This window comes from Erithacus rubecula (assembly GCF_903797595.1).
Source record: "Erithacus rubecula genome assembly, contig: scaffold_101_arrow_ctg1, whole genome shotgun sequence".
NCBI lineage: Eukaryota > Metazoa > Chordata > Aves > Passeriformes > Muscicapidae > Erithacus > Erithacus rubecula.
The window spans coordinates 368,425-381,406 of record NW_027636395.1 but is presented as its reverse complement, the minus strand read 5'-3'; the positions used below and the strand labels follow the sequence as shown (position 1 = coordinate 381,406).

The 12,982-nt window shown below is 36.1% G+C and overlaps 1 protein-coding gene and 1 long non-coding RNA gene across 3 annotated transcripts in view; one reads left to right on the top strand and one right to left on the bottom strand.

The window, feature by feature from the left end:
- EDIL3 (EGF like repeats and discoidin domains 3) overlaps window positions 1-12,982 on the bottom strand; it is a 227,292-nt gene that overhangs the window by 28,930 nt on the left and 185,380 nt on the right. The window lies entirely within an intron of this gene.
- Window positions 1-12,982, top strand: part of LOC306815143 — a 107,970-nt gene that overhangs the window by 50,862 nt on the left and 44,126 nt on the right. The gene's annotated exons all lie outside the window — the stretch shown is intronic.

Here is a 12,982-nt window from a genome sequence, read left to right as displayed (position 1 = left end):
CATTAAAGAAACAAATACAAAGAGAGAGAATGATCATGAAACATCCTGCAATTGGTTTCCCTGATGTTAAATTCACCTGTGTTGGAGTAGTTAATGCTTCTCTTCAAGTCTCATAATTTGGTAATCTTTTGATGTTTAAATGTTTATTTATATATATTTATATATATTTTTATATATATATTTATAGTTTTGACAAATCCTGCACTCCAAGTGTGGCATCCCTGAGATGGGTGAAACCATGGGAGGCAGGAGGACAGGTGGTAAAGCTGTGGAAATGCAAACCTCTGTTTTAAGGGGATCAAACAGCTACAAAAAAAAAAAAAAAAAAAAAAAATCAGAATGTCGACAGCACACCTCAGGCTGCTGCTGTTTCAAGACAGCACAGTTATCTTTACATTAATTATTTCTCAAGGTAGGCAGGCTATATTGGATATTTCTGCAGTGTGACTAACTGAACTTTTAAGTTAACATGAGTCTGGTACTGGTGTTACTTTTAATTGGAAAAATGTTTAAAAGATTCTGCCCTTTTTTGTCTTGTAAGTGACACACTTATATTATAAAATCAATATGTGCCTCAGGATACCCTTATCAGCTGGCTAAATCCTGCAATTTTGGCATGGAAGACAGCAGTGCAAAGGTGTGGATTACAGCTATTGACCAAAATCTCCCCATGAATTTGAAAAGAAATACAGACACCATTAGTGACAACATTACCACCCCTGGGTAATTCTGATTTAATTTTTATTCTGGCAGGGTGACCAGTGCATGGCTGCAATAGAAAATCCAGGTCAATGGGCTTAAGCATCATAGAGGCTTCAGATGCATCCTGCAAAAACAAGGCACCACTTCACCCCTTCTGATGCAGCTCATCCAGGACTGCTCATTAGCAAACTTCATTTAAGTGTGCATAAAAACTCAGTAGAAATAAAATACAAATGCACTGATGGTCACAGTGTGAAAGGTTAAATATTTTTACAAGTATTTTGGCATTTGTTGAAATATTTGAAGTTATTTGTCTATGTGTATGTCTATGTGTATATAATTTGTAATTTAATTTATTTTGTCCAGGGAAGGTGCCCCTGCATCCCTGGCAGTGCCCAGGGCCAGGTTGGACACTGGGGCTTGGAGCTTGTGACAGTGCAAAGAGTGAGATGAGATAAGCTTTAAATTCTCTTCCAACCCAAAACTGTCTGGGATTCTGTGAAATCAGTAAAAACATGTATTTTGGTACATATGCACTAATCTGCAAACCTGTAAAATAATTGGCAAAAATTAAATATAACAGAAACACTGAATTCTAGGGTAGGGTATCTAAACTGACCTGCACCACCCATTGATCTGCTGCACAAAATAAACCACCACAGGGGCAAAAAACCAAAAACCAGCCCTAGGAAAGTACATCTTGCAGGCAGCACTCCCTCTCCATGATGTGATGACAAGAACACAGAAATCCCTGCTTGTTCTTTTTTGGGTGGACACACCAGTGCCTCTTGTGCTCCTATGATGCCCTGCCAAGCATCCCCTCAACACTTCTGAGCCTAAATCCCTTATTTTTTGTTCCTTGCTGGAAGTTTCAGCTGACACAAAGTGTTTTCACCTTGATCAGGGTGCAAAATCTTTCCCCCCTGAGGGTTCTCACAGCAAAATAAAAATCGAGGCTCTTGCTCCACTCACATTTTAAATCTCAGTTTTTTCACCCTTTTATAGTAGACAGAGCCAATTATGGTCTATGTTACAGTAAATTAAGCTTTTTGTACATATCTTGCTACCAGCATCTTGTCTGTTCTCCAATTATGTATTTAAACCAGCTGAAAACTACTGTAATTTATATAAACCATAGCAGCTGTCAGTACTTTTAAAATATGATTGATTGTTAGCAACTCTACAAAATTTTTCTATTTTCTGTCCATCTACAGAGTAATTTTCAATTCCTTCATGAAGTATAAGATCTTCTTTTTTTTTTTTTTCCAATTTTACTGCACAGCAGAAAGAATATTGTGAGGATCACTTGTCACTAACACACATAATGGCAATTTAAGGGGTTAGGAATACTGATAATGAAGCAGTTATTATTAGGTAATAATACAAAATGTATTGCTTAATTTCCATGTAGGTGATCCATTCCATGGTGAAGGTGTGTCAGCCACACAATGGGAAATACTGAGAGCTTGAGAGGAGAAATGTGGAATCAGAGCAGGAATACAGCACACAGAGGATTTATAAGATGTAAAGGAGATCCTTGGCAGACACCAGGTACTTATCACCCTCCTTGTCCACCTGCCAGTGCCTGAAGGAAATTTCAGCTCAGTGATATGGATGAAACCAGCAGATCTGGTGAAAGCAAATCCCAGACAGGCTGCCCTCACTGCCACCCCCAGGGTTTTCTCCATTTCCTGACTGGAAAAGGAGTATGTTAACTTCAGGGGGTGCTGGAATGATGCCATTTGTAAAATTCAAATTGTTTTGGAGGGATATATTTCTGATTATTAGCCCAATAATACTGGAAAATAATGAGAAAAAAGAAAAAAAACCCACCAAAAAACCCCAAACAAACAAACAAAAACCCCACACCAAAAACAAACAAAAAAACCCACCCATACAAACAAACAGACAAAACCAAACCCCACCAAACCTCTCAGATATTTATATTAAAATGACTACAACTAAGAATGCTGCATGGTGAATTTGGTGAATTTTTTTTTGGTTACAGGCAGGCTCCTAATAAAAGGAAACCATGCCAGCTCATCAGAGTCAATGGAGGGAACAGGGTGTTTATATTTTGTCTCCCAGAGGGATACCTTTGGTAAGTAGTGATTTTTCTTTGCCTCCCTTTAAGTGAGATTCAAGAGGTGGAGTGTCAATGACTGGCTTATATTTGCCTGAAGGGGCTTAGGAAAAAATACAGACACACAGTAAAGTATAATATCAAAATTATCTTTTTATAGGAAACATCCCATGGTAAACCAGAACAACATTTGCATGACATGATTCTGCAGAAATAAACCTCAAAGCTGTATAAACCTACAGCAGCATCCATAAATCAGTTTTTTGATTTTATTCCTGAGAAAATGAAATTATGCAAGGTGAATGGGGAAAACTGTTTTGATTGCCAGTCTATGCACATGTGAACAGAAATCTAAAAAAAACCAAAACCCAACAACAAAACAAAAAACAAACCCAAACACAAAAAAACACCCCATATCCAGAAGGCAAGACATATTCATACATATATATATATATATATATATATATATATATATATATATATAACACACACATGCACACACAGAGGCATTTTTAAATTAATTTTCAGATCAGGGAATTCCTTGAGCCTCATGTGTTCTGCCCATTTACTAATTTCCAATGGGTTTTTTACTAATTTCCAATGGGTTTCTTCCTGCAATCACTGGATGCCATCATGTCCTGTTCTCTCCTTGGACACAAATCTCCTTTTCACAGCCACAAAATCATTTGTCAAACTGTGTCTGGTCTGTCCTGCTCTGTGCAAAGCCAACCCCTAAAACCTGTTTATACCCTCCAGTGGCTGTTGCAGTGTCTCATTATTCCCTAATGGGAGCACAGAGAAGAAAAGGAGGTGCAGGAAACATAAAATTTCAGAATTCTGGGGTCTGTTAGTGACTACTAGTATGGACTATCACTACTACACTGAGCTCTTTGTGTGAATATATTTCTTTAATTTGTATAATCCTGCCACCTGCTACTCTCCTGTGACACCATTTAATTCCTATATTGCTTATATATGCTTATATAGCAAACCCACTTTCTCTGTGCTCTTCTATGACTTTTTTTGTATATGGTACCTACAGAAAACTTACAAGATTTAACTGAAATTGGAAAAATAACCAACATATCTGAATATATACTAGCTAGGTACTTTTATCTCTGGTTAAAGTAAGCATTGTTTCTCCTGGATATTTACTATTCAGTTAAAAAAACCAAAACCAAACAACCCCCCCAACATTTTGTATAATCTGTCAGTAAATGGCAATTCTTGAGCTGTAAAAAAACTCCAAAATAGCTCCTACAGCCATGGGGCCCTAAAGTTGGTGTGATAAACTAATTGATGTAACAAACAGAACTGCCTGCCTTTCCATTTTAATCCCTGCTACATGACAATTAAATCAAGAGCAGTTCAGTTGAGATCTGTGTTTTCCATGGCACTGAGTTTCTTTTTATACTCACCCCTTTAATCTGTGAAATAATGCAGTGACACAAGGCAAAGTGACAGATGATCAAATTGTCCAGAAAACTCCTCCTAGAGTCCCTATTTCAGTTTTAAAGACCACATTGCCTAAATGGCACCAAGTGCCACCCTAAAATGAGATTTACACGTCTCTGGAAAACTGAGGAGCAGATTAAATTTGAATAATTAATTTTAATGTTTTCATTTATTTTCCTCTGCATTAAAGTTTAACTTGCTTATATCTTTTATATGCAAGAAATAAAACCTAATTCCCAGGGTTCAGTTCTCATTTCAGGCAAAATGGAACAGAAAGGCTCGTGCAGTGTGGGAGGACTGCAATGCAAATTGATTAGGCACAATTTCCACCTTCTGAGTGAGATACCAGAATAGATGACAGGGTTTTTTTCTCCTTTTTTTTTTTCAAATCACAGGGCTAGATGCTACTGAACATGACAGCACTTATTTACAATTGCTCCATTTACCCCAGAGTGCCATTATTCCACTTGAAATTTAACTTTTCAGAGGGTCAGAAAATTACAGTGCTCTGGTCCTTCACTACCCATCCTCTCTTGCTCTAATAGAAGGTGTCATTATTGTTTCATTAGGACTAAAACCAGATAACTTTTTATGGCATTTTTCTAGTGGAGTGCAATCAGAAAATTTTTTTAAAAAATTGTAATGGGGGGAAAAAAAAAGGTGGATCTGCAGAGATATAAAGAAACTGAGATATAAAACAATCTCAAAAGATCCTTTCTTCATTCTCTGGCATTTTGTCTATAATGTATCTTTTAAATGGAAAATTACATCATAATTATTTAAAAAAATTAAAAATCATGTTGCTCACATTCTCAGGGTTATATTCCCCTTAGTAACACAAAATTACTTACAGTAGGATGGCCATAAATAAATAAATAAATAAATAAAATAATGAATAAAAAAACCAATGGGAGTAATCCTTAACAATAATCCTCAAATAGCTCTGAAATTCTCATAAAACAGATTTAAATTTTAATATCAAAACCTTTTTCATATCAAAACCTTTTCTAGGACTATGAACTATTGCCATGGATCTTAGAAAACAAGATTTCTGATCAACTTTTGAATAAAAAAAGCCCTCCTGATGTGTCCTGGAAGGAAGAGCAGATCCTGCCATGGTCCTGCAGTTTTTATGTGTGTTTGTTTGGGGGGAAGTGAAAAGAATAAAAATTTGGCTGCAGATGCTGTCAAAAATGTGCTCAGCACCTGTAAGCAAAGATGGAGATGATTTAAGAGAATTCCTCAGTTGTATTGAGTTTCACCCCATGCAAGCCTGAGGAGAAAATTTTGGGGTTTTCTTGGGGTGGGTGAGGAACCTCAGTGAGAGGCACTGAAAGCAAAAAGCAGGGAATGGTTTGGGGGGGTTTTGGCCATTCAACATGAGATTTACCCCAGATTTTTTTTTCCCAGTCTTTTTTTCTGTTGGTTTTTTGTTTGGTTGGTTTTGTTTTTATTTTTTTTTTTAATTTACTTGTTTGTTGTTTTTGTTGTTGTTGTTGTTTTTTTTTTTTTTTTTTTTTTGTTGTTGCTGGTTTTTTTTTTTTTTTTTTTTTTTTTTCATAATTTTTTTTTTTTTTTTTTTTTTTTTCTTCCCAGAAATCCCTGGAATCTGGCTGGGTGTTGGGACAAGTTTCGGCGTTTTTAGTGCAGATTTTAGAACTGTTTTTGGCCATGTTTATTGCAGTTTGCAGAGGTTTTCTAGCCACTTCAAGACAGATTTTACCTCCTATGTTTTTCCCAGCCTTTTTCCAGGTTTTTGAGCCCAAGAATCCCTGGAAGGTTTGAGGCCCCCCCCCTCTATTTTTTTTTTTTTTTTTTTTTTTTTTTTTTTTAATGCAGATTTTGGGTGTTTCAGTGCAGATTTTAAGGTCCCCAAGGCCATTTAAGAATGATTTTGGGAGTATTTTTGGCCATTTAGACTTAAATTTCCCAATTTTTTTTTTTCCCAGTGCTTCCCAATTTTTCCTGGTTTGTTTTTGGTTTTTTTGTTTGGGTTTTATTTTTTTTTTTCCCCCAGCAGGAATCCCTGGTATCTCACTTATTTTTGGGACCATTTCTGGATTTTTTAGTGCAAATTTTAGGACTTTTTTTGGCTATTAGGGGCCAAAGGGCCATTAAAGTTCCCTAATTCCACCAGTGCCATCCCTTTATACAGCCAAAGTAAAATAAGACAAATTGAAGAACATCTCAAAGTCAAGAAAAATAAATTCAGATAAAGGGCTGTGCAGGCAGGATATGTTCCAATATTTATAAATAACATATCAAGCCTCTGAATTTCTGATGCTGCCAAAGGGAGGTCATTAACCATCTGCAGTGAGGTCTTGCAGTGATATTCTGATAGTTCTTTTCCTAATAATTCTCAGCTGAAAACAGTATTGGTGTGCTGTAACTCTCATTACCTCTAAATAAAGATAAGCCATTGAGATGGATCTAAATATTTTTACTTCTGTCATTGGAAAAAAAACCAGATATGTGTCTTCTTCACAGAGGTGTTTTCTTTTCAATAGCTATATATAGAATTAATATCTAGTTGTGAAAATACTTTTCTGCTTAATTATACAACAAAGAAAGGATGGCTTGAAATAGGATTAATATATCTTGTAGTTAATTAAACATGAAGCTTCTAAGGAGATCACTCCAACAACAAAAGCAATTAAGGCTTGGTTATGTATAGTACATAATTAAGCAGGAAGTTCTTGTAATCCCAAGGACTAACTTTCAAAGCTTGTATTTCTTTAAAATAAGAAGTTTTCTGGCTTATTTTATAACATTAAAAAACATAGCTCCATTCTGAAGAAAAAAAAAAAAAAAAGGGTTTCTATATCTTTATGCCTGATAAGTGAATAGATGTACAGAAACAGAAACCAAAAAAAAAAAAAAAAGTGGAGATTCTGATGAAATTCTGTTGTGATACTTTATATTACAAGTCTCAAGGTGCTCTTGAGCAAGACCCAAATAATTGGGGAAATGTTTAGCTGCAGTATTTCTGTGTCTTTGGTGATTTCCCTTTTAAAGTCTCCTCTCTGCTGAGATTTTTTTCTGTCATGTTTTCTGACAGGGAACCTGCTCTTGCTTTACCTGAGGAGCAAGCAGGAGGAATGTTATTAAGCAGAGTGCAAAGAGGGTCTTGCACAGCACATTGCTGTGGAGACACACCTGGCTGAACATGGAAATCAAAAACAACAACAAAAAAAGCCAAATATTCTGCTTGGATCAACACTTGGCTCTGAGTAGGGCGTTATTAGGGAAAATTATATGATGAAACCAATGAATAGGTTGAAATTCAGAAAACGACAGGGAAATGCTCATATCTACTTTATGTGATGCTTTAACATGCTGAGATATGACTATTTCATTTTCTGCTTACTGCTAGGTAAATGTCAGCCTGGTTTTAAGCACATTTCCCCCTTCCTCTGAGGAAAGATGCAAGATGTTTTTCTGCCTTCAAATTTTAGATTATTTTGAAGTTCCTTTTCCACCACCTCTTCTTTATGTTTGTGTCTCAATTTCATAATTCACTTAGCTAAAAAGATACCATCTCTGCTCCTCATTTGACAAGATAGGAATCAATCTGTTTCTGTGTCCTTTCTGCAGGAAACTGAATGCAAAAACGAATAGCAGATTCTGAACAAAAATGTTCTGATGTCAACTAGAATCTCACAATAAAGCTTCACTGTGTTTTCAAACTGGCATAAGAAGAATGCAAAATTGAATCTTATTCAGAGAAGAATAGATTTCCTTGACCCCTTGTATATTTTACTCATGAGATGCTGGGTGATACACGAAGAAAATATTAAGCATCTTGCTTTGTCAAAAAGTAGTATTTGGCAAAATATGTGCAGGGCTAATAAAAGCATCACATTCCAGTTAACAGAATAGAGCTAGGTACTGATCCATTCCATCCCTTCACCCTCATTGTGCTCTGGATTTTGCCACATCTTCTACATCAGGTTCTTTTTCTGATTAAAGATAGTTGACCTTGACAAGGTCGTTTTGCTTCTCTCTGTCATTTTCAGATGAAACAACTGTGACCAACTCTGCTTGAGTCAAAAAACAATTCAGGGGTAGCAGGGAAAACAACAAACACTTTTATTAGGAAAAAGTGGATGTTGTTTTGAAGTACTGCCATGGAAGCAGAGGGCACGAGTAAGAAACACATTTGGACCCTTTCTTTCTGTATCCTTACCTAAACAATTGTGCTGCTATTTTCTTTTTTTTAAAAGGAAGGCAAGGGAAATACTCCTCTGCTTCATGAATTGAGACATAACATCATTTCAAGCCAGTGGAAATGATAGCTTGGTAAAACAGGCAGGAATTTAGAACAATGAAAAACTAACATTTTCCATTAAAATTTCATGTTTTGTGTTTTCAGAAGGTGCTGCTATTAAGTAACACCAACATCCCCACTGGAAACACACAGTGACAAAAAAAACCCAAAACCAGTTTCAGATCCCACGTACATCAAAATTCACAACAACCAGGCAGTTTCTGCTTACACTCCCAGATTTTCTGAGGCAAGATCAAAACCTGTTATTGTAATAGGAAATGGGTCATTACTCAATTTAACTTTCATCTGCAGGGGAGTGATACTCAAGAAAAGCTGCAAGTCAGTGAGGGAGCTGACAGTACTCTTTGGAGCTGCTACAGGATTCCACTCTTCAGGGAAACTTCCCAAATAATTTTTGTTAGTGATGATGAATTTGTTACGTGTCAATGACAGGCTTTGGAGCACTGATTTAACCCCTCAGTTTTTACAGAAGGCTTAAGAGTGGGGAATGTAATTCAGGGAACAGAGCAGGAATTTGTGGAACACAGCATTTTCCTGCTACAAACTCTTATCCATAGCTAAATTACAGCTCAGACATGTTCCTGTTGATGGTTTAATGGTTTGGGGGTTACAGTGGTGGTGCTGGATCAATGGATCTCTTCCAACCTTGCTGATGCTGTGAAGGGGACATCACAAAAATTTCTGTGACAGAATATAATCATGCTATGTCTGTCTGATGGTTATTTTCTGGGCAACTTTCAGCAGAGAGCTCCTGTACTCTGTCTGCCCTTCTAATAATCCCTCTGTATTTTGCCAGAGTAAAATCAATGATTCTACAGATGCTTCAGACTTTGCTACCCAAAGGATAGAATACAGCCTAAATAAAGCATTTAAAAGGGAAAATAAACCAAGATTTTATGCTGCCTTATTTAATTTCTAGGCTTAAATGCAATTACTACTATAAACATTTCCATAAAATGAATTGCAGAGGAACGCTTTGCAAAGTCAAAAGCAATTTAGGAAGGGCAATGCTGAAATGCACAATTTAGTAACATTATTAATGTGAATAATGCATTTAATTTGAAATGATTTAGGGAAAAAAACTGGATTAGAGTGTGACCCCTGGAATGGCCATCAAATATTGTTGGAAGACAACTATGAGTAGGAAATCAAGGCATACCTCCTAATACCATTTCTGTAAAATGTGTGTTGGAACTGTTAAAAAGATTTGCAACATAAAAAGATTTAAAAAAAATGGGGGAAAAAAGAAAGGAAGAAAGTTTTTTATTCATCTTGTCATCTTGAGCTGCACACTGTCCTAAAAGCAGTGACCATCTAGTTGCAAAGCTAAGTCTGTGCTTTATGGGCAATTGAAGAAGTGAATAAAGTGTTTAACATTCTAGCCTAGGCAATGCAAAGTCAGTAAACTCAACAGAGTGCAAATTAGAAGTGGGCATCAGTCTTTATCTGCTTTTGTCTTTGATTAAATCACTCAGAGCTCTTTGCCCATTATTACCTTACCACTGGCTGCTTTTTTTTTTTATTTTTTTTTTTTTTAGGAAAATTTATCTACAGCAAGTGTCTGGCAAAGAGTGGGAAAGATCTGTGTTAATAATTTATTCCCAACCTGCCCTGAGATGCTGCTGCATCCTGTGAGCTGCCAGGCTGAACAAAATATCACACTGTGAAGCCACTCAAGGTAGGCACAAGAACAAGGAGGTGCCAAAATTCAGGGTCCAAATTAAGTCCTTCAAGTAGAACTGCCAGAAAAGTGATGGTTTTGCATTGGAAAGGTAAAGTGGTCCATACTTGGGGTGGCTGTATATATAATTTTCTATCCCAATAAAAGACACAAAAAGAGGCCAATCTCTTCACAATTTTCATTTTGCTATCTGAAATCTCAGAACTTTGGAATTCTGAGAAATTCTAGTGAGAAAAACATCACCAGCTTTGCATCTGGAGAACCAGAGACCACTTTTGTTGCTGTTCCTGTAAAGAACATTGATTCCTTCTGTGGCCTAGTGGTGACAGCAATGGTTTGTTAAAGCTGCAGAGAAATACAGGTGTCTTGTGTTAATAATATTTCAGCTCACAGCTCCTTCAGAACACCCTGTCTCTCCAACCCATTTACAACTCAGCAATCCAACCCTTCCAGAAGTCATGTAATTTCCTCATTATTTTAATTATCAGATTGGTCTTAAACAAACATTTCAAGCTTTTTCAATTTTGTGTCTTTCAAGCCCTTAATTAAGATGTTGTTAAGCATTTTCTGTTTTTCTGGGGCTTTTTTTTGGTTTTTGTTTTGGTTTGGTTTGGTTTTTCTTTTTTTTTTTTTTTTTTTTTTTTCTTTTTTTTTTTTTTTTCTTTTATGTGTGTGTGGTTTTTTTTGTATGTATGTGTTTTTTACTCAGTGTGGGTGTTAAAACAATTAAACTGGAGGCCACACATAAATTTATAATTTGGCTACTTTAACCCATACTGGTATTAATATATGTTTTACTAACGACACAAATTGTCAAAAGACAATTAAACAATCCACACAGGTTTCCCTTTATGAGTTGTTGAATTGCCATGGTATAGTGATTTCTTATCTAGAAAGGTTCTTCAGAATTCATTGCAAATGAACATATTCTTACATCAAAAAAGGGGAAAAAGAGTCAGGTGGAGTAACAGACTGGACAAGAAGCAAATAACACGTGAGAGAGTAAAAAACTCCTTATTTTTTAGTGACAGATCAATGCCAGTATTGAAAAAATTCAGCTAACCAACACTAGATGAAAAATAAAGTTATATTTCCATATTAAAAAAAAATAAAAATGAGAGTTGTCTCATGTAACTTTCCTGGTTTGAAAATTTGTCTTATAATTTAAGTTAATTGTGCATCTTTCTCTGTGTCTGGCAGAGTAAAGACACATTTCCACTTCTGGAAACTATTAAAAAAGAGTAGAAGCTGGGTTTGGCTTAGCATTTAAACAACAACTTTTTGATTTGATCACTTGGAAGCTTAAACACTGTAAATAAATGCTGGAAAATGAATACAAGCAGATCTTATGATGGCATGATGGAAATGCATTTTGTATATGTGTAATGAAAAGTGGATAATTATTTGGAATGCAATTTTGCCTTTGTTTTCAAACAAGAGGCAGTTTGATGTGAAAAAGATGGTTATGCATTAAACTGAAAGAATAATTTGATTGCAGCTCTGAGACAATCTAATGGCATTGATAAAGAATCTCAGTAATATTGTCTAATACTGGAGATTAGCTTGGCAGGAAAATACCCAACCCAAATCCATTACACCACTGGCAATCATCACATTTTTAAAACATGTAGGTAGAGCAGTTGCTCTGCCAATCTTCCAACAATCTGTTTATCACCAAATGCTTTTTCTCTAATAGTGCTTAGCTGGTTCCACAATCAGCAGGAGAAATTTTGTACATTTGACACTGCCTTAAAAAAAAAAAAAACAAAAAAACAAACACATCATCAGTTTCAAGATAAAATACTGAAAACATCCTGGTATGGTTGCAAAGTTAGGAGAACACAGGAAGCAATTTATGCAGAGGGGATGGTTGGGTGGGAGGAGAAAGCTCCAGGTGTTTGGAGACACCAAATTAAGTGAACACTAGAATTTAATTAATAGTAAGTAAAGAAAAGGGAATTTAAGCTGCTGCCCAGATTTTAAAATTTATAAAGTTAGTATCAGAATTCACAATTTAGTAGAAAAATAGTAGTAGGGAGGGCATGGATTTTGAGGAAAATGTGAATTCTTTTGGGTTATACCCTCAGCTAGGAAAATGAAATATGAAATGGTGAAAAATCTATTTACAAGAGCATTTGGAACACCAATTCCACTTCTTTTCAATTATCTTTACGACCTCAGTGCCTCATTTTGGGCATAAGGCAGGGAGTTCTCCACCAAATCCTTTAATGCCAAATAAGTGGGGTGACCAAATGGAAGAGCAATCCTGGATTGTGTCCAGAAGGAGCCTGAGCACCCCAAAAAACTTGCAGCATCTTCTTCAAGGGAATGGCAAGGGTATCTTTGAGGAAGCATGTGGGGAATTCAGCCCCAAGTTTATGACAGAGCTAGAAAAGTACAATTTTAGTAATCTTGTGTATTTGAGTTTCCCTTCATGTCAAGAAAATACATTTGTTCATTGCTAATGGTGGTGTTTGGTGTAAATAAATGTTACTTGTGGAACCTGGAGCTTGTAGAGTCTAAGGCAGCAGATATTCCACAGCTGCAGCATGATTAAGGGGAGTATTTTGTCCCCAAAAATGCACATTCTGTGCCTGGAGACAGAAAATACCTCCTATTCCTAAATGATGGATGCAGCAATCCAAAACACTTTAAAACAAAGACCTTAATTGTGAATGGCTGCATTTTACAATGCATAGGAGATTCAGAGTTTTATCCTTTCTGAAAGAAAACTGAATAAAACAGTCCCAGCTCCTGACAGAGGAGAATTTAT